The 24295-nt window shown below is 33.4% G+C and overlaps 1 non-coding gene across 1 annotated transcript; it reads left to right on the forward strand.

Annotated features, from left to right (window-relative positions):
• Positions 1-1560: 1560 nt before the first annotated feature.
• On the forward strand, positions 1561-1667 carry LOC139894770 (small nucleolar RNA R71). The gene has a single exon (XR_011775255.1). It is a non-coding gene; the product is annotated as a small nucleolar RNA R71 (small nucleolar RNA).
• The last annotated feature ends 22628 nt before the right edge of the window (positions 1668-24295 follow it).

Genomic DNA, 24295 nt, shown 5'->3' on the forward strand with positions numbered 1-24295 from the left:
ACGTCTATTATTGCTTTAGCCGTGTTTAAGAATGGTCTTCCTAATATGAGAGGTACTCGAGAATCTTCTTCCATATCGAGAATAACAAAATCTACTGGAAATACTAAAGACCCAACTTTAACTAGCATGTTCTCCATTATCCCTCTAGGATATTTTACTGATCTATCGGCTAGTTGTATGCTTATTTGTGTTGGTTTCAATTCTCCAAGGTCTAGTTTAGCGTATAGTGAATACGGCATTAAATTTATACTAGCACCTAAGTCTGCCAATGCTTCTATTGAACTAAGACTACCCAGAAAACATGGAATTGTGAAACTTCCTGGATCAGATAGTTTTTCTGGTATCTTATTCAACAGCACTGCTGAACAATTAGCATTCATAGTAACAGCCGAGAGTTCTTCCATTTTCTTTCTATTTGTGATTAGATCTTTCAGAAATTTAGCATATCTAGGCATTCCTGAAATCACATCAATGAAAGGAAGATTTACATTTATTTGTTTAAACATATCCAAGAATTTAGATTGCTCGGCTTCAAGTCTCTCTTTTCTCATTTTACTCGGGTAAGGAAGTGGTGGTTGGTATGGTTTAACATAAGGTTTATCCTTAACTGTGTTATCTTCATTAACCTTTTCAATCACCGGTTCTTTTTCCTTATCTTGATCAGATTGTGGTTCTTGTGGAGTAGGAATAACTTCATCAGAAATTACAGGTATTTCAGGTGGTTTAAGTGTAATACCACTTCTTGTGGTAATAGCTTTAGCTGTTTCATTCCGGGGGTTAGCATTTGTATCACTAGGTAGACTTCCCGGTTTTCTTTCACCTATTAACCTTGCTAGGTTACTTACTTCTTGTTCCAAATTTTGAATAGAACCTTGTTGATTTCTAAATGCTTGAGCATTTTGTTCATTGGTTTATTTCTGAGATGTGAAAAATTGTGTTTGAGATTCAACTAGCTTCGTCATCATATCTTCTAAATCTGGCTTTTTATCATCGGTTTGTGGTGGTTTGTTTTGAAAATTAGGTCTTTGCTGATTGTAAGTATTATTGGATACTTGTTGATTACTAGGACCTTGTTGATTGTTGTATGGAACATTTCAGTTATAATTCTGGTTTTGATTGTAGTTTGGTCTTGGCGGTTGATAATTATTCTGATAATTATTTCCAGGCCTTTGGTTTATGTATGAAACATTCTCTCTTTGTTCCATTGTTAATTCAATACTGAGACAATCCTTTGTCAAATGTGGTCCTCCACACTGCTCACAACTAATTCGTATTGAGTGGATATCTTTAGTCATCTTTTCCATTCGCCTCTCGACAGCATCTATTTTTGTAGAAATGGAATCTAAGTCATGGCTAGAATCGGCTCTAGCTGCTTTAGATGATCTAACGATATCTTTTTCTTAGTGCCACTCATGTGAGTGGGAAGCAGTGCTATCAATAATTTTGTAAGCATCAGTTTCTGTTTTCTTCATAATAGAACCACCAGCTGCTATGTCTAATTCTTTCCTTGTAGTGATGTCGCATCCTTGGTAGAATATTTGTACTATTTGACAAGTGTCTAAACCATGTTGCGGACATCCTCTCAATAACTTTCCAAATCGTGTCCATGCTTCATATAAAGTTTCATTTGGCTTCTGTGTGAACGTAACAATTTCTCCTTGAAGTCTTACGGCTTTAGATGCCGGAAAGAATTGTTTAAGAAATTTTTCAACTAAAACGTCACATGTATCAATCGCCCCTTCAGGTAACGATTCCAACCAATCTTTGGCTTCTCCCTTTAAAGTCCAGGGAAATAACATGAGATATATCTGTTCATCCTCCACTTCTCTTATTTTAAATAGTGTGCAGATCCTATTACAGGTACGAAGATGTTCATTTGAATCTTCCTTCGGCGCACCACTAAATTGGCATTGATTAGTCACCATGTGTAGAATTTGTCCTTTGATTTCATAATCTGGCGCATTAATGTCAGGTTGAGTAATTGTGTGACCTTGACCAATGCGTTTAGCTCTCATTCGGTCTTCCATACTTAAAGGTTCCAGATTTTCCATGATTGAATTTGTTGAATCTGAATCACTAGAGGATTCTGATTTAATGGTTGGTTCCTCAACAATCTCTGTTTGAATTATTGGTGGTTCCGGAGGAAAGATTAATGGTTCAGGATCTATGAATTGTCCCTGAATATTCTCCGGATTCTCAATTGTGAGGTCGGGTTCAAAAAATGGATTATCGGAAATTTGAATTGGAGTACTTGGTCGACTGGATGATGATTCTAAAGAAAAATTAACGGCGACAATATTTGCTAGATGTTTTGATCGAGTTACAGGTGGTGAACGTACAAAAGGTGGTGAACGTTTTGCTCGGTGCATTCACTGAATATCCTATTAGTTATAAAAATACGAAAAATTATATAAGTTATCAAATTAATAGACTTTTCTGATTTTGCCCACGTTTCGAATAGCCAAAAGATGCAGCAGAGGGGCAGGATTCGTTTGGTCTCGATATAATTGAGTACTGTTTGGCTCCAATAACCCGGTCCACGTACAAATCCAACTATTACTACGAACCAGAAAATTTTGATGTCTATCAATTTAACCACTTAAAATAATTTTTCGTAATTTAAAGAAATATTAGATAAGAAATAGAGAAAAATCTAAGTCCTAAAACTAGAATGTCGAGAAATAAGAAAGAAAAAGAGCGCGTCGAAAAACGTCGAAAAATAAAAAGGCGAAAAATAATAGGCGTCGAAAAATAAAAATAAGAAAGTAGCGCGTCGAAACTTAAAAAAGAACTAAAAACTAAGACTTAAAAGTTGCGTCTAAAAATATTAAAGCTTAAAAGAAATACTATATCCCAAATGGCAATAACTTAAAAAGGCACTAAAACTTAAAAACGGCGTCGCAAAATTCTAAAGCATCTAGATCTTAGTATAAAGAAAAAGCACTTAAGGAATTTTACGGCAAAGCCTAAAAATCTAGAAATAAAAGTAACTATGGTAAAAACTATGTCTTAAAACTAAATACGAGCAAAAAATATAAATATTACGCTAAAACGAATAAAAAGGGACAAAATATAAAAATATACTTAAAGTTGTAAAAAGTACAATTTTTATAAAAATATTATTTTTATATTATTTATTTTATAAAACTATTAATTTTATAATTTAATTAAACTAACTATAACTTAAATTACAAATTAAATAAAAACTAAAACTAAATAATAAAATAATTATAACCTAATTAGGGTTTTATAATAATAATTAAATATACACCGTAATTAATGCTGAATTAGGGTTGTTTGTGGCCTGTCAGAAGACCTCATGCGATCGCATGAGTTTTTGCCTTCGGACTCATGCGATCGCATGAGCTAGGTTTTTGGGCCACGGTCTGGGCTGCTACAGTACCAGGCCGAGAGTTTTTATATTTTTTTTCTGTTTTAATGATTTATATATTTATAATATATTTATATAAATTAAATAAAACTTATATTTTTATAAAATAAAGATAAAGAAACTTTTATAGAACTTATATATTTAACAAACTCTTAAAAATATTTATATTTTTATTTTTCTTTTTATATTTTTGCAATTTAAAACGTATTTTTACAAAAACGTATTTTACAAAAGGAAACTAAAAATTAATAAAAATATTTTATATATATATATATATATATAGCGTTGCGCTTCCGGCGTTTAAGCAGAATTGTTCCCCGGCAGCGGCGCCAAAAATACTTGATGTGTGCGAGGCGTACTAGGAAATAGCTATATTTTTTACTAGGAAAAACTATTAAATACGATACAATTTTACACAAGATATTTATTTATTTATAGAATGGATATACTTAAACCTTGCTACAATACTTATAGGCAGTGTACCTAATCGTACAGTAGTGTAGTTTTTAGTAAGTCCGGTTCGTTCCACGGGGAAATCTTTTAAACAAAGCTTAACGCTATATTAGTTTTAATTTATAAAAATACAAATATATATAAGTAATATTATTATTATAAAAAGGGGGTTTTTACCGTTTAATGACCGGTTTGTCGATTTTTAAAACTTTTAGTCGCAGTTAAAACCTAATGTAAAATATTAAATAAATAAAAGACTTAATTTAAAGCGTAAAGTAAATAACGATAATGAAATTGCGATAAATAAAAGTGCGATAAAATAAACTTGCGATAATTAAAAAGTACGATAATTAAAAGTGCAATTAAATACAATGACAATAAATAAAAGTGCGATAATTAGAAGTGCAATTAAATATGAAAATAAAGGAATTATGCTTATTTAAACTTCCGTAATCATGATGTTTGACGTGTTGATTTTACTTTATTCCCATGAGTTAATTGTCCTTTATCCTGGATTATTTAATATGTCCGTCTAGTTTTTGTCCATAACAGTCCATCAGTCATAAATATAAAATGCGAGTATCCTCGTCAAATTATCCTTATATCCGAAGTTAAATATTCCAACTAATTGGGGACTTAAACTGTAACAAGGTTTTAATACTTTGTTTAATAATTACACCAGGTTATCGACTGCGTGTAACCCAAGGTTTTAATACTTTGTTATCAATTATGCCAAGTGTCCTTGTACATAATTTCACCCCTATTTTAATAACTCCATAGACTATTAATTCACTCCCGTGTCCGGTTAAATGAACGATTATTCGTACATATAAATATCCCGCCCATCGTGTCCGATCGAGTGTATATGGTTATTTATAGGTACGTCCAATTGTAAATCTTTATATTAAAATTAACAAACTATCATTTAGTTAAACAAATATAAAGCCCATTAATAGCCCATAGTCTAATTTCCACAAGTGTCGTTCTTTTGTCCAAACCCCAATTATGGTACAAAGCCCAATTACCCAATTTTAAATATTTTTAGCCCACCATCATGATTAATTTGGTATTAAATAAGCATAATAATAACTTAGCTACGAGACATTAAATTAAAAAGGTTGAACATAACTTACAATGATTAAAAATAGCGTAGCGTTACACGGACAGAATTTCGACTTACACCCTTACAACATTCGCTAACATACCCTTATTATTAGAATTAAAATTAAAATTAAAATTAAAATATATATATATATATATATATATATATATATATATATATATATATATATATATATATATATATATATATATATATATATATATATATTATACGTTGAGTAAGAAGAAGGAAAAAGATGTGTTTGATGTTCACCAAAAACGCGATTTTTATAGGCATGTCAGCTGCTACAGGGGCTCATGCGATCGCATGAGCTTTGCTCCTCTAGGCCATGCGATCGCATGGCCAGCTGGAGAGGCTCACATGTCTTTGTTTTTTCTGCCGACGGTTTTTATAATATAATATAATATATATATTAATTTTAAGAATTAATTATATATTATATTATATTCATGTGCATAGTTGACTTGTTATTTTTAGTCCGTTGCGTCGAGCGTTGAGAGTTGACTCTGGTCCCGGTTCCGGATTTTTGAACGTCCTTGCGTACAATTTAATATCTTGTACTTTGTGTTTTGCGTCTTGTACTCTTGTAATTTTGAGACGTTTCTTATCAATAATTAGAACCTCTTTGATTGTACTTTGTACTTTTGAGCTTTTTGGTCGTTTGCGTCTTCAATTCGTCGAATCTATCTTTTGTCTTCACCTTTTATTATTTAAACGAATATCACTCGTAAATAGAACAATTGCAACTAAAAGCTTGTCTTTCTTGAGGGATAATGCTATGAAATATATGTTCGTTTTTAGCATTATCATTGCCATTCGAGACTTGTTTAATTGTTAGTAATGGATGTTTCAACATGTTATTTGAGTTAAATGCTTATGAACTTTGTATACATTTTCATATATGCTTATTTGAAAAAGTGTAGAATTGTAAAAATTGTGAAAATGTGTATAAGTTTAATTTTGATTTAACATGTTATTGTAATTGTTTCAATTTGTTATTTTGCTAACACTAATGCATATTTGATATTTACAGATAATATGAGTAATTTCAAATAAGTAATCATAAAATTAATTTACTATGTAATTACATATTTAATACATTATCATATTTACATATTTGTTAGTGTGAAGAGGAATTTCGTGCCTTTCTTGCTTCAAACATAACCGCAGTACAGGCTGCGCTACATACCAACAATAACCTTGGATCTAGCAGTACAGGAAATCGTGTAGGATGCACCTACAAAGAATTCACTGCCTGCAAACCTTTAGAATTTGATGGAACCGAAGGGCCGATCGGATTGAAACGGTGGACCGAGAAGATCGAATCGGTGTTTGCCATAAGTAAGTGTACTGAAGAGGACAAAGTGAAGTACGCTACGCATACCTTCACAGGTACTGCGTTAACATGGTGGAATACCTATCTAGAGCAAGTGGGACAAGATGATGCTTACGCACTACCGTGGTCAGCATTCAAGCACTTGATGAACGAGAAGTACCGTCCCAGAACCGAGGTCAATAAGCTCAAGACAGAATTTAGAGGGTTACGAACCCAAGGATTTGATATTACCATGTACGAAAGACGATTCACAGAATTGTGCCTATTATATCCTGGTGCGTTCGAAGATGAGGAAGAGAAGATCGACGCGTTTGTGAAAGGATTACCGAAAAGAATCTAAGAAGATATAAGTTCACATGAGCCCGACTCCATACAACAGGCATGTAGAATGGCTCACAAACTAGTGAACCAGATTGAGGAAAGAATTAAAGAACACACGGCTGAAGAGGCCAATGTGAAGCAAGTCAAAAGAAAGTGGGAGGAAAACGGTGATAAGAATCACCAATACAACAATAACAGCAATTACAACAATAATCGCAACAACTATCTCAACAATCGCAACATCAATCGCAACTACAACAAACGGCCCAACAACAACAACAACAACAGCAACTACAACAATCATCCCAATAACAATAACAATCGCAACAACAACAACAATCAGAAGCAGCTATGCTAAAGGTGTGAAAAGTATCACTCGGGGTTCTGCACCAAATTTTGCAACAAGTGTAAAAGAAATGGTCATAGCGCGGCGAAGTGTGAGGTCTACGGACCAGGGGTTAACAGAACGAAAGGAACAAATGGTGTCAGAACGAGTAATGGCGGAGCAAGTAGTGTCGGAGCAAGTTATGCCAATGTAGTTTGTTATAAATGTGGAAAATCGGGCCACATTATTAGAAATTGCCCGAACCAGGAGAACACGAATGGACAAGGCCACGAAAGAGTTTTCAATATTAATGCGGCAGAGGCACAGGAAGACCCGGAGCTTGTTACGGGAACGTTTCTTATTGACAATAAATATGCTTACGTTTTATTTGATTCGGGTGCGGATAGAAGCTATATGAGTAGAGATTTTTGTACTAAATTAAGTTGTCCATTGATGCCTTTGGATAGTAAATTTTTACTCGAATTAGCAAATGGTAAATTAATTTCAGCAGATAATATATGTCGGAATCGAGAAATTAAACTGGTTAGCGAAACATTTAAGATTGACTTGATACCAGTAGAGTTAGGGAGTTTTGATGTGATAATCGGTATGGACTGGTTGAAAGAAGTGAAAGCAGAGATCGTTTGTTACAAAAATGCAATTCGCATTATACGAGAAAAAGGAAAACCCTTAATGGTGTACGGAGAAAAGGGCAACATGAAGCTACATCTTATTAGTAATTTGAAGGCACAAAAACTAATAAGAAAAGGTTGCTATGCTGTTCTAGCACACGTCGAGAAAGTATAAACTGAAGAAAAGAGCATCAATGATGTTCCCGTCGCAAAAGAATTTCCCGATGTATTTCTGAAAGAATTACCGGGACTACCTCCACATCGATCTGTTGAATTTCAAATAGATCTTGTACCAGGAGCTGCACCAATAGCTCGTGCTCCTTATAGACTCGCACCCAGCGAGATGAAAGAACTGCAAAGCCAACTGCAAGAACTATTAGAACGTGGTTTCATTCGACCAAGCACATCACCATGGGGAGCTCCTGTTTTGTTTGTCAAGAAGAAGGATGGTACATTTAGGTTGTGTATTGACTACAGAGAGTTGAACAAACTTACCATCAAAAACCGTTATCCACTGTCGAGAATTGACGACTTATTTGATCAACTATAAGGCTCGTCGGTTTATTCGAAGATCGATTTACGTTCTGGATATCATCAAATGCGAGTAAAGGAGGATGATATTCCAAAAACTGCTTTTAGGACGCGTTATGGTCATTACGAGTTTATGGTTATGCCGTTTGGATTGACTAACGCACCAGCTGTGTTCATGGACCTTATGAACTGAGTGTGTGGGCCATATCTTGACAAGTTTGTCATTGTTTTCATCGATGACATACTTATTTACTCAAAGAATGATCAAGAGCACGAAGAACATTTGAGAAAAGTGCTAGAAGTATTGTGGAAAGAAAAACTGTACGCTAAGTTTTCAAAGTGTGCATTTTGGTTGGAAGAAGTTCAATTCCTCGGTCACATAGTGAACAAAGAAGGTATCCAGGTGGACCCGGCAAAGATCAAAACCGTTGAAAAGTGGGAAACCCCAAAAACTCCGAAACATATACGACAATTTTTAGGATTTGCTGGTTACTACAGAAGATTCATCCAAGATTTCTCCAAAATAGCAAAACCCTTGACTGCATTAACGCATAAAGGGAAGAAATTTGAATGGAAGGATGAACAAGAGAAGGCGTTTCAATTATTGAAGAAAAAGCTAACTACGGCACCTATATTGTCATTGCCTGAAGGGAATGGTGATTTTGTGATTTATTGTGATGCATCAAAGCAAGGTCTCGGTTGTGTAATAATGCAACGGACGAAGGTGATTGCTTATGCGTCTAGACAATTGAAGATTCACGGGCAAAATTATACGACGCATGATTTGGAATTAGGCGCGGTTGTTTTTGCAGTAAAGACTTGGAGGCACTACTTATATGGGGTCAAAAGTATTATATATACCGACCACAAAAGTCTTCAACACATATTTAATCAGAAACAACTAAATATGAGGCAGCGTAGGTGGATTGAATTGTTGAATGATTACGACTTTGAGATTCGTTACCATCCGGGGAAGGCAAATGTGGAAGCCGACGCCTTGAGCAGAAAGGACAGAGAACCCATTCGAGTAAAATCTATGAATATAATGATTCACACTAACCTGACTACTCAAATAAAGGAGGCGCAACAAGGAGTTTTAAAAGAGGGAAATTTAAAGGATGAAATACCCAAAGGATCGGAGAAGCATCTTAATATTCAGGAAGACGGAACCTGGTATAGGGCTGAAAGGATTTGGGTACCAAAATTTGGAGATATGAGAGAAATGGTACTTAGAGAAGCTCATAAAACCAGATACTCGATACATCCTGGAACGGGGAAGATGTACAAGGATCTTAAGAAACATTTTTGGTGGCCAGGTATGAAAGCCGATATTGCTAAATATGTAGGAGAATGTTTGACGTGTTCTAAGGTCAAAGCTGAACATCAGAAACCATCTGGTCTACTACAACAACCTAAAATTCCGGAATGGAAATGGGAAAACATTACCATGGATTTCATTACTAAATTGCCAAGGACTGCAAGTGGTTATGATACTATTTGGGTAATAGTTGATCGTCTCACCAAGTCAGCACACTTCCTGCCAATAAGAGAAGATGACAAGATGGAGAAGTTAGCACGACTGTATTTGAAGGAAGTCGTCTCCAGACATGGAATACCAATCTCTATTATCTCTGATAGGGATGGCAGATTTATTTCAAGATTCTGGCAGACATTACAGCAAGCATTGGGAACTCATCTAGACATGAGTACTGCCTATCATCCACAAACTGATGGGCAGAGCGAAAGGACGATACAAATGCTTGAAGACATGCTATGAGCTTGTGTTATTGATTTCGGAAACAGTTGGGATCGACATCTACCGTTAGCAGAATTTTCCTACAACAACAGCTATCATTCAAGCATTGAGATGGCGCCGTTTGAAGCACTTTATGGTAGAAAGTGCAGGTCTCTAATTTGTTGGACTGAAATGGGGGATAGACAGATTACGGGTCCGGAGATAATACAAGAAACTACCGAGAAGATCATCCAAATTCAACAACGGTTGAAAACCGCCCAGAGTCGACAAAAGAGCTACGCGGACAGTAAAAGAAAAGATATAGAGTTTGAAATTGGAGAAATGGTCATGCTTACGGTTTCACCTTCGAAAGGCGTTGTTCGATTTGGTAAACGGGGGAAACTAAATCCAAGGTACATTGGACCATTCAAGATTATAGATCGTGTCGGACCAGTAGCTTACCAACTGGAGCTACCTCAATAACTCGCGACTGTACATAACACTTTCCACGTCTTAAATTTGAAGAAATGTTTTGCTAAAGAAGATCTCACTATTCCGTTGGACGAAATCCAAATCAATGAAAAACTTCAATTCATTGAAGAACCCGTCGAAATAATGGATCGTGAGGTTAAGAGACTTAAACAAAACAAGATACCGATTGTTAAGGTTCGATGGAATGCTCGTAGAGGACCCGAGTTCACCTGGGAGCGTGAAGATCAGATGAAGAAGAAATACCCGCATCTATTTCCAGAAGATTCGTCAACACTTTCAACAGCTTAAAATTTCGGGACGAAATTTATTTAACGGGTAGGTACTGTAGTGACCCGAACTTTTCCATGTTTATATATATTAAATGAAATTGATATTTACATGATTAAGTGTTTCCAACATATTAAACAATCAAACTTATTAAGACTTGATTAATTGGAATAGGTTTCATATAGACAAATGACCACCCAAGTTGACCGGTGATTCACGAACGTTAAAACTTGTAAAAACTATACGATGACATATATATGGTCATATATATAGTTAACATGATTTTATTATAAGTATGTATCTCATTAGGTATTTTAACAATGAGTTATATACATAAAAATGAGACTATTAATTTAAGAAACTCGAAAACGATATATATAACGATTATCGTTATAACAACGTCTTACTAGGTACATATGAATCATATTAAGATATTGATACACTTGGTTAATTATGTTAAATGATAAGTAAATATATTATTAAGTGTATTAACAATGAAATACATATGTAAAAATAAGACTACTAACTTAATGATTTCGAAACGAGACATATATGTAACGATTATCGTTGTAACGACATTTAACTGTGTATATATCATACTAAGATATATTATATATCATAATATCATGATAATATAACAATTTAACATCTCATTTATTATAATAAACAATGGGTTAACAACATTCAATAAGATCGTTAACCTAAAGGTTTCAAAACAACATTTACATGTAACGACTAACGATGACTTAACGACTCAGTTAAAATGTATATACATGTAGTGTTTTAATATGTATTCATACACTTTTGAAAGACTTCAAGACACTTATCAAAATACTTCTAATTAACAAAAATGCTTACAATTACATCCTCGTTCAGTTTCATCAACAATTCTACTCGTATGCACCCGTATTCGTACTCGTACAATACATAGCTTTTAGATGTATGTACTATTGGTATATACACTCCAATGATCAGCTCTTAGCAGCCCATGTGAGTCACCTAACATGTGTAGGAACCATCATTTGGCAACTAGCATGAAATATCTCATAAAATTACAAAAATATGAGTAATCATTCATGACTTATTTACATGAAAATAAAATTACATATCCTTTATATCTAATCCATACACCAACGACCAAAAACACCTACAAACACTTTCATTCTTCAATTTTCTTCATCTAATTGATCTCTCTCAAGTTCTATCTTCAAGTTCTAAGTGTTCTTAATAAATTCCAAAAGTTCTAGTTTCATAAAATCAAGAATACTTCCAAGATTGCAAGTTTACTTCCAAGTTTTCTAAATCCATTCCAAGTAATCATCCAAGATCAAGAAACCTTTGTTACTTACAGTAGGTTATATTTCTAATACAAGGTAATAATCATATTCAAACTTTAATTCAATTTCTATAACTATAACAATCTTATTTCGAGTGGAAATCTTACTTGAAATTGTTTTCGTGTCATGATTCTGCTTCAAGAACTTTCAAGCCATCCAAGGATCCTTTGAAGCTAGATCCATTTTTCTCATTTATAGTAGGTTTATCCAAGGAACTTGAGGTAGTAATGATGTTCATAACATCATTCGATTCATACAAAAAAAGCTGTCTTATTCAACGTTATAAACTTGTAATCACTAGAACATAGTTTAGTTAATTCTAAACTTGTTCGCAAATAAAGTTAATCCTTCTAACTAGACTTTTAAAATCAACTAAACACATGTTCTATATCTATATGATATGCTAACTCAATGATTTAAAACCCGGAAACACGATAAACACCATAAAACTGGATATACGCCGTCGTAGTAAAACCGGGGGCTGTTTTGGTTGGGATAATTAAAAGCTAAGAAGAACTTTGATTTAAAAGCTATACTTCTGGAAAAATGATTTTTATTATGAACATGAAACTATATCCAAAAATCATGGTTAAACTCAAAGTGAAAGTATGTTTTTCAAAATGGTCATCAAGATGTCGTTCTTTCGACGGAAATTACTACCTCTTTCAAAAATAACTTGTAACTTGTATTTCCGACTATAAACTTATACTTTTTCTATTTAGATTCATAAATTTAAGTTCAATACGAAACCGTGGCCACTGGAATCACTCAAAACGGATTAGAAACGAAGAAATGGCGAGTAAAACAAGATTGATAAAAACTACTCATTTTACCTACGTGAAAGTTAGTAATAAATCTATTCCAACCATAACCTAATCAACTTATATTGTATATTATGTAATCTTGAGATACCATAGACACATATACAATGTTTCGACCTATCATGTCGACCCATCTATATATATATTGCGGAACAACCATAGACACTCTATATGTGATGTTGGAGTTAGCTATACAGGGTTGAGGTTGATTCCAAAATATATATAGTTTGAGTTGTGATCAATACTGAGATACGTATATACTGGGTCGTGGATTAATTCAAGATAATATTTATCGATTTATTTCTGTACATCTAACTGTGGACAACTAGTTGTAGGTTACTAACGAGGACAGCTGACTTAATAAACTTAAAACATCAAAATATATTAAAAGTGTTGTAAATATATTTTGAACATACTTTGATATATATGTATATATTGTTATAGGTTCGTGAATCAACCAGTGGCCAAGTCTTACTTCCTGATGAAGTAAAAATCTGTGAAAGTGAGTTATAGTCCCACTTTTAAAATCTAATATTTTTGGGATGAGAATACATGCAGGTTTTATAAATGATTTACAAAATAGACACAAGTACGTGAAACTACATTCTATGGTTGAATTATCGAAATCGAATATGCCCTTTTTATTAAGTCTGGTAATCTAAGAATTAGGGAACAGACACCCTAATTGACGCGAATCCTAAAGATAGATCTATTGGGCCCAACAAGCCCCATCCAAAGTACCGGATGCTTTAGTACTTCGAAATTTATATCATGTCCGAAGGAGGATCCCGGAATGATGGGGATATTCTTATATATGCATCTTGTTAATGTCGGTTACCAGGTGTTCACCATATGAATGATTTTTATCTCTATGTATGGGATGTGTATTAAAATATGAAATCTTGTGGTCTATTGTTATGATTTGATATATATAGGTTAAACCTATAACTCACCAACATTTTTGTTGACGTTTAAAGCATGTTTATTCTCAGGTGAATACTAAGAGCTTCCGCTGTTGCATACTAAAATAAGGACAAGATTTGGAGTCCATGTTTGTATGATATTGTGTAAAAACTACATTCAAGAAACTGATTTCGATGTAACATATTTGTATTGTAAACCATTGTGTAATGGTCGTGTGTAAACAGGATATTTTAGATTATCATTATTTGATAATCTACGTAAAGCTTTTTAAACCTTTATTTATGAAATAAAGGTTATGGTTTGTTTTAAAAATGAATGCAGTCTTTGAAAAACGTCTCATATAGAGGTCAAAACCTCGCAACGAAATCAATTAATATGGAACGTTATTAATCAATAAGAACGGGACATTTCAGTTTAAAATATCCTGTTTACACACGACCATTACATAATGGTTTATAATACAAATATGTTACATCGAAATCAGTTTCTTGAATGCAGTTTTTACACAATATCATACAAACATGGACTCCAAATCTTGTCCTTATTTTAGTATGCAACAGCGGAAGCTCTTAGTATTCACCTGAGAATAAACATGCTTTAAACGTCAACAAAAATGTTGGTGAGTTATAGGTTTAACCTATATATATCAAATCGTAACAATAGACCACAAGATTTCATATTTCAATACACATCCCATACATAGAGATAAAAATCATTCATATGGTGAACACCTGGTAACCGACATTAACAAGATGCATATATAAGAATATCCCCATCATTCCGGGACACCCTTCGGATATGATATAAATTTCGAAGTACTAAAGCATCCGGTACTTTGGATGGGGTTTATTAGGCCCAATAGATCTATCTTTAGGATTCGCGTCAATTAGGGTGTCTGTTCCCTAATTCTTAGATTACCAGACTTAATAAAAAGGGGCATATTTGATTTCGATAATTCAACCATAGAATGTAGTTTCACGTACTTGTGTCTATTTTGTAAATTATTTATAAAACCTGCATGTATTCTCATCCCAAAAATATTAGATTTTAAAAGCGGGACTATAACTCACTTTCACAGATTTTTACTTCGTCGGGAAGTAAGACTTGGCCACTGATTGATTCACGAACCTATAACAATATATACATATATATCAAAGTATGTTCAAAATATATTTACAACACTTTTAATATATTTTGATGTTTTAAGTTTATTAAGTCAGCTGTCCTCGTTAGTAACCTACAACTAGTTGTCCACAGTTAGATGTACAGAAATAAATCAATAAATATTATCTTGAATCAATCCACGACCCAGTGTATACGTATCTCAGTATTGATCACAACTCAAACTATATATATTTTGGAATCAACCTCAACCCTGTATAGCTAACTCCAACATTCACATATAGAGTGTCTATGGTTGTTCCGAAATATATATAGATGTGTCGACATGATAGGTCGAAACATTGTTTACGTGTCTATGGTATCTCAAGATTACATAATATACAATTCAAGTTGATTAAGTTATGGTTGGAATAGATTTGTTACCAATTTTCACGTAGCTAAAATGAGAAAATTATCCAATCTTGTTTTACCCATAACTTCTTCATTTTAAATCCGTTTTGAGTGAATCAAATTGCTATGGTTTCATATTGAACTCTATTTTATGAATCTAAACAGAAAAGTATAGGTTTATAGTTGGAAAAATAAGTTACAAGTCGTTTTTGTAAAGGTAGTCATTTCAGTCGAAAGAACGACGTCTAGATGACCATTTTAGAAAACATACTTCCACTTTGAGTTTAACCATAATTTTTGGATATAGTTTCATGTTCATAATAAAAATCATTTTCCCAGAATAACAACTTTTAAATCAAAGTTTATCATAGTTTTTAATTAACTAACCCAAAACAGCCCGCGGTGTTACTACGACGGCGTAAATCCGGTTTTACGGTGTTTTTCGTGTTTCCAGGTTTTAAATCATTAAGTTAGCATATCATATAGATATAGAACATGTGTTTAGTTGATTTTGAAAGTTAAGTTAGAAGGATTAACTTTTATTTGCGAACAAGTTTAGAATTAACTAAACTATGTTCTAGTGATTACAAGTTTAAACCTTCGAATAAGATAGCTTTATATGTATGAATCAAATGATGTTATGAACATCATTACTACCTCAAGTTCCTTGGATAAACCTACTGGAAATGAGAAAAATAGATCTAGCTTCAAAGGATCCTTGGATGGCTTGAAAGTTCTTGAAGCAGAATCATGACACGAAAACAATTTCAAGTAAGATTTCCACTCGAAATAAGATTGTTATAGTTATAGAAATTGAATTAAATTTTGAATATGATTATTACCTTGTATTAGAAAGATAACCTACTGTGAGTAACAAAGGTTTCTTGATCTTGGATGATTACTTGGAATGGATTTAGAAAACTTGGAAGTAAACTTGCAATCTTGGAAGTATTCTTGATTTTATGAAACTAGCACTTTTGGAATTTATGAAGAACACTTAGAACTTGAAGATAGAACTTGAGAGAGATCAATTAGATGAAGAAAATTGAAGAATGAAAGTGTTTGTAGGTGTTTTTGGTCGTTGGTGTATGGATTAGATATAAAGGATATTTAATTTTATTTTCATGTAAATAAGTCATGAATGATTACTCATATTTTTGTAATTTTATGAGATATTTCATGCTAGTTGCCAAATAATGGTTCCCACATGTGTTAGGTGACTCACATGGGCTGCTAATATCTGATCATTGGAGTGTATATACCAATAGTACATACATCTAAAAGCTGTGTATTGTACGAGTACGAATACGGGTGCATACGAGTAGAATTGTTGATGAAACTGAACGAGGATGTAATTGTAAGCATTTTTGTTAAGTAGAAGTATTTTGATAAGTGTATTGAAGTCTTTCAAAAGTGTATTAATACATATTAAAACACTACATGTATATACATTTTAACTGAGTCGTTAAGTCATCGTTAGTCGTTACATGTAAATGTTGTTTTGAAACCTTTAGGTTAACGATCTTGTTGAATGTTGTTAACCCATTGTTTATTATAACAAATGAGATGTTAAATTGTTATATTATCATGATATTATGATATATAATATATCTTAGTATGATATATATACAGTTAAATGTCGTTACAACGATAATCGTTACATATATGTCTCGTTTCGAAATCATTAAGTTAGTAGTCTTATTTTTACATATGTATTTCATTGTTAATACACTTAATAATATATTTACTTATCATTTAACATAATTAACCAAGTGTATCAATATCTTAATATGATTCATATGTACCTAGTAAGACGTTGTTATAACGATAATCGTTATATATATCGTTTTCGAGTTTCTTAAATTAATAGCCTCATTTTTATGTATATAACTCATTGTTAAGATACCTATTGAGATACATACTTATAATAAAATCATGTTAACTATATATATAACCATATATATGTCATCGTATAGTTTTTACAAGCTTTAACGTTCGTGAATCACCGGTCAACTTGGGTGGTCAATTGTCTATATGAAACCTATTTCAATTAATCAAGAATTAACAAGTTTGATTGCTTAACATGTTGGAAACACTTAATCACGTAAATAACAATTTCATTTAATATATATATAAACATGGAAAAGTTCGGGTCACTACAGTACCTACCAACTGAAATGTCCCGTTCTTATTGATTAAAAACGTTCCATATTAATTGATTTTGTTGCGAGGTTTTGACCTCTATATGAGACGTTTTTCAAAGACTGCATTCATTTTAAAACAAACCATAACCTTTATTTCATCAATAAAGGTTTAAAAAGCTTTACGTAGATTATCAAATAATGATAATCTAAAATATCCTGTTTACACACGACCATTACATATTGGTTTACAATACAAATATGTTACAACAAAATAAGTTTCTTGAATGCAGTTTTTACACAATATCATACAAGCATGGACTCCAAATCTCATCCTTATTTAAGTATGCGACAGCGGAAGCTCTTAATAATCACCTGAGAATAAACATGCTTAAAACGTCAACAAAAATGTTGGTGAGTTATAGGTTTAACCTATATATATCAAATCATAATAATAGACCACAAGATTTCATATTTCAATACACATCCCATACATAGAGATAAAAAATCATTCATATGGTGAACACCTGGTAACCGACATTAACAAGATGCATATATAAGAATATCCCCATCATTCCAGGACACCCTTCGGATATGATATAAATTTTGAAGTACTAAAGCATCCGGTACTTTGGATAGGGTTTGTTAGGCCCAATAGATCTATCTTTAGGATTCGCGTCAATTAGGGTGTCTGTTCCCTAATTCTTAGATTGCCAGACTTAATAAAAAGGGGCATATTCGATTTTGATAATTCAACCATAGAATGTAGTTTCACGTACTTGTGTCTATTTTGTAAATCATTTATAAAACCTGCATGTATTCTCATCCCAAAAATATTAGATTTTAAAAATGAGACTATAACTCACTTTCACAGATTTTTACTTCGTCGGAAAGTAAGACTTGGCCACTGATTGATTCACGAACCTATAACAATATATACATATATATCAAAGTATGTTCAAAATATATTTACAACACTTTTAATATATTTTGATGTTTTAAGTTTATTAAGTCAGCTGTCCTCGTTAGTAACCTACAACTAGTTGTCCACAGTTAGATGTACAGAAATAAATCGATAAATATTATCTTGAATCAATCCACGACCCAGTGTATACGTATCTCAGTATTGATCACAACTCAAACTATATATATTTTGGAATCAACCTCAACCCTGTATAGCTAACTCCAACATTCACATATAGAGTGTCTATGGTTGTTCCGAAATATATATAGATGTGTCGACATGATAGGTCGAAACATTGTATACGTGTCTATGGTATCTCAAGATTACATAATATACAATACAAGTTGATTAAGTTATGGTTGGAATAGATTTGTTACCAATTTTCACGTAGCTAAAATGAGAAAAATTATCCATTCTTGTTTTACCCATAACTTCTTCATTTTAAATCCGTTTTGAGTGAATCAAATTGCTATGGTTTCATATTGAACTCTATTTTATGAATCTAAACAGAAAAAGTATAGGTTTATAGTCAGAAAAATAAGTTACAAGTCATTTTTGTAAAGGTAGTCATTTCAGTCGAAAGAACGACGTCTAGATGACCATTTTAGAAAACATACTTCCACTTTGAGTTTAACCATAATTTTTTGATATAATTTCATGTTCATAATAAAAATCATTTTCTCAGAATAACAACTTTTAAATCAAAGTTTATCATAGTTTTTAATTAACTAACCCAAAACAGCCCGCGGTGTTACTACGACGGCGTAAATCCGGTTTTACGGTGTTTTTCGTGTTTCCAGGTTTTAAATCATTAAGTTAGCATATCATATAGATATAGAACGTGTGTTTAGTTGATTTTAAAAGTCAAGTTAGAAGGATTAACTTTTGTTTGCGAACAAGTTTAGAATTAACTAAACTATGTTCTAGTGATTACAAGTTTAAACCTTCGAATAAGATAGCTTTATATGTATGAATCGAATGATGTTATGAACATCATTACTACCTTAAGTTCCTTGGATAAACCTACTGGAAAAGAGAAAAATGGATCTAGCTTCAACGGATCCTTGGATGGCTCGAAGTTCTTGAAGCAGAATCTTGACACGAAAACAAGTTCAAGTAAGATCATCACTTGAAATAAGATTGTTATAGTTATAGAAATTGAACCAAAGTTTGAATATGATTATTACCTTGTATTATAATGATAACCTACTGTAAGAAACAAAGATTTCTTGAGGTTGGATGATCACCTTACAAGATTGGAAGTGAGCTAGCAAACTTGAAAGTATTCTTGATTTTATGTAACTAGAACTTGTAGAATATATGAAGAACACTTAGAACTTGAAGATAGAACTTGAGAGAGATCAGTTAGATGAAGAAAATTAAAGAATGAAAGTATTTGTAGGTGTTTTTGGTCGTTGGTGTATGGATTAGATATAAAGGATATGTAATTTTGTTTTCATGTAAATAAGTCATGAATGATTACTCATATTTTTGTAATTTTATGAGATATTTCATGCTAGTTGCCAAATAATGGTTCCCACATGTGTTAGGTGACTCACATGGGCTGCTAAGAGCTGATCATTGGAGTGTATATACCAATAGTACATACATCTAAAAGCTGTGTATTGTACGAGTACGAATACGGGTGCATACGAGTAGAATTGTTGATGAAACTGAACGAGGATGTAATTGTAAGCATTTTTGTTAAGTAGAAGTATTTTTATAAGTGTATTGAAGTCTTTCAAAAGTGTATAAATACATATTAAAACACTACATGTATATACATTTTAACTGAGTCGTTAATTCATCGTTAGTCGTTACATGTAAGTGTTGTTTTGAAACCTTTAGGTTAACGATCTTGTTAAATGTTGTTAACCCAATGTTTATAATATCAAATGAGATTTTAAATTATTATATTATCATGATATTATCATGTATGAATATCTCTTAATATGATATATATACATTAAATGTCTTTACAACGATAATCGTTACATATATGTCTCGTTTAAAAATCATTAAGTTAGTAGTCTTGTTTTTACATATGTAGTTCATTGTTAATATACTTAATGATATGTTTAGTTATCATAGTATCATGTTAACTATATATATATCCATATATATGTCATCATATAGTTTTTACAAGTTTTAACGTTCGTGAATCACCGGTCAACTTGGGTGGTCAATTGTCTATATGAAACATATTTTAATTAATCAAGTCTTAACAAGTTTGGTTGCTTAACATGTTGGAAACACTTAATCATGTAAATAACAATTTCATTTAATATATATATAAACATGGAAAAGTTCGGGTCACTACAGTACCTACCCGTTAAATAAATTTCGTAACGAAATTTTAAGCAGTTGGAGGTGTTGACGTATCTTCTGGAAATAAATGCGGGTATTTCTTCTTCATCTGATCTTCACGCTCCCAAGTGAACTCGGGTCCTCTACGAGCATTCCATCGAACCTTAACAATCGGTATCTTGTTTTGTTTAAGTCTCTTAACCTCACGATCTTTTATTTCGACGGGTTCTTCAATGAATTGAAGTTTTTCATTGATTTGGATTTCGTCCAACGGAATAGTAAGATCTTCTTTAGCAAAACATTTCTTCAAATTTGAGACATGAAAAGTGTTATGTACAGCCACGAGTTGTTGAGGTAGCTCCAGTTGGTAAGCTACTGGTCCGACACGATCTATAATCTTGAATGGTCCAATGTACCTTGGATTTAGTTTCCCCCGTTTACCAAATCGAACAACGCCTTTCCAAGGTGAAACCTTAAGCATGACCATTTCTCCAATTTCAAACTCTATATATTTTCTTTTACTGTCCGCGTAGCTCTTTTATCGACTCTGGGCGGTTTTCAATCTTTGTTGAATTTGGATGATTTTCTCGGTAGTTTCTTGTATTATCTCTGGACCCGTAATCTGTCTATCCCCCACTTCACTCCAACAAATAGGAGACCTGCACTTTCTACCATAACGTGCTTCAAACGGTGCCATCTCAATGCTTGAATGGTAGCCGTTGTTGTAGGAAAATTCTGATAATGGTAGATGTCGATCCCAACTGTTTCCGAAATCAATAACACAAGCTCGTAGCATGTCTTCAAGCGTTTGCATCGTCCTTTCGCTCTGCCCATCAGTTTGTGGATGATAGGCAGTACTCATGTCTAGACGAGTTCCCAATGCTTGTTGTAATGTCTGCCAGAATCTTGAAATAAATCTGCCATCCCTATCAGAGATAATAGAGATTGGTATTCCATGTCTGGAGAAGACTTCCTTTAAATACAGTCGTGCTAACTTCTCCATCTTGTCATCTTCTCTTATTGGCAGGAAGTGTGCTGACTTGGTGAGACGATCAACTATTACCCAAATAGTATCATAACCACTTGCAGTCCTTGGCAATTTAGTAATGAAATCCATGGTAATGTTTTCCCATTTCTATTCCGGGATTTCAGGTTGTTGTAGTAGACCTAATGATTTCTGATGTTCAGCTTTGACCTTAGAACACGTCAAACATTCTCCTACATATTTAGCAATATCGGCTTTCATACCTGGCCACCAAAAATGTTTCTTAAGATCCTTGTACATCTTCCCCGTTCCAGGATGTATTGAGTATCTGGTTTTATGAGCTTCTCTAAGTACCATTTCTCTCATATCTCCAAATTTTGGTACCCAAATTCTTTCAGCCCTATACCGGGTTCCGTCTTCCCGAATATTAAGATGCTTCTCCGATCCTTTGGGTATTTCATCCTTTAAATTTCCCTCTTTTAAAACTCCTTGTTGCGCCTCCTTTATTTGAGTAGTAAGGTTAGTGTGAATCATTATATTCATAGATTTTACTCGAATGGGTTCTCTGTCCTTCCTGCTCAAGGCATCGGCTACCACATTTGCCTTCCCCGGGTGGTAACGAATCTCAAAGTCGTAATCATTCAATAATTCAATCCACCTACGCTGCCTCATATTCAGTTGTTTCTGATTAAATATGTGTTGAAGACTTTTGTGGTCGGTATATATAATACTTTTGACCCCATATAAGTAGTGCCTCCAAGTCTTTAATGCAAAAACAACCGCACCTAATTCCAAATCATGCGTCGTATAATTTTGTTCGTGAATCTTCAATTGTCTAGACGCATAAGCAATCACCTTCGTTCGTTACATTAATACACAACCGAGACCTTGCTTTGATGCGTCACAATAAATCACAAAATCATCATTCCCTTCAGGCAATGACAATATAGGTGCCGTAGTTAGCTTTTTCTTCAATAACTGAAACGCTTTCTCTTGTTCATCATTCCATTCAAATTTCTTCCATTTATGCGTTAATGCAGTCAGGGGTTTTGCTATTCTGGAAAAGTCTTGGATGAACCTTCTGTAGTAACCCGCTAGTCCTAAAAACTGGCGTATGTGTTTCGGAGTTTTCGGGGTTTCCCACTTTTCAACAGTTTCTATCTTTGCCGGATCCACCTTAATACCTTCTTTATTCACTATGTGACCGAGGAATTGAACTTCTTCCAACCAAAATGCACACTTTGAAAACTTAGCGTACAATTCTTCCTTCCTCAATACTTCTAACACCTTTCTCAAATGTTCACCGTGTTCTTGGTCATTCTTTGAGTAAATAAGTATGTCATCAATGAAAACAATGACAAACTTGTCAAGGTATGGTCCACACACTCGGTTCATAAGGTCCATGAACACAGCTGGTGCATTAGTTAAACCAAACGGCATGACCATAAACTCGTAATGACCGTAACATGTTCTGAAAGCAGTCTTTGGAATATCATCTTCTTTCACCCGCATTTGATGATACCCGGAACGTAAGTCAATCTTTGAATAAATAGACGAGCCTTGTAGTTGATCAAATAAGTCGTCGATTCTCGGTAGTGGGTAGTGGTTCTTGATGGTAAGTTTGTTCAACTCTCGGTAGTCGATACACAACCTGAATGTACCATCTTTCTTCTTGACAAACAAAATAGGAGCTCCCCACGGTGATGTGCTTGGTCGAATGAAACCACGCTCTAAAAGTTCTTGTAATTGGCTTTGCAGTTCTTTCATCTCGCTGGGTGCGAGTCTGTAAGGAGCACGAGCTATTGGTGCAGCTCCTGGTACAAGATCTATTTGAAATTCAACGGATCGATGTGGGGGTAATCCCGGTAATTCTTTCGAAAATACTTCGGGAAATTCTTTTGCAATGGGAACATCATTGATGCTCTTTTCTTCAGTTTGTACTTTCTCGACGTGTGCTAGAATAGCATAGCAACCTTTTCTTATTAGTTTTTGTGCCTTCAAATTACTAATAAGATGTAGCTTCGTGTTGCCCTTTTCTCCGTACACCATTAAGGGTTTTCCTTTTTCTCGTATAATGCGAATTGCATTTTTGTAACAAACGATCTCTGCTTTCACTTCTTTCAACCAGTCCATACCGATTATCACATCAAAACTCCCTAACTCTACTGGTATCAAATTAATCTTAAATGTTTCGCTAACCAGTTTAATTTCTCGATTCCGACATATATTATCTGCTGAAATTAATTTACCATTTGCTATTGTGTTATTGTTATATTGATATTTGAAATTAATATATTATATGATTTGAATATGAGTAATTAATCAAATATGTAAATACAGGCTTTCTTGCAATAACACAATATTATGATTACTAATTTCAAATATTAACACAATATTAATTTCAGATAATATGTAATTTCAAATATGTAAATAAGTAATTACTCATATTTACTAATGCATATTGATATTTGAAATTAATTTTATTATATGATTCACACTAACCTTACTACTCAAATAAAGGAGGCGCAACAAGGAGTTTTAAAAGAGGAAAATTTAAAGGATGAAATACCCAAAGGATCGGAGAAGCATCTTAATATTTGGGAAGACGGAACCCGGTATAGGGCTGAAAGAACTTGGGTACCAAAATTTGAAGATATGAGAGAAATGGTACTCAGAGAAGCTCATAAAACCAGATATT

Source organism: Rutidosis leptorrhynchoides, chromosome 2 (genome assembly GCF_046630445.1).
Source record: "Rutidosis leptorrhynchoides isolate AG116_Rl617_1_P2 chromosome 2, CSIRO_AGI_Rlap_v1, whole genome shotgun sequence".
In the NCBI taxonomy this organism is placed as follows: Eukaryota; Viridiplantae; Streptophyta; class Magnoliopsida; order Asterales; family Asteraceae; genus Rutidosis; species Rutidosis leptorrhynchoides.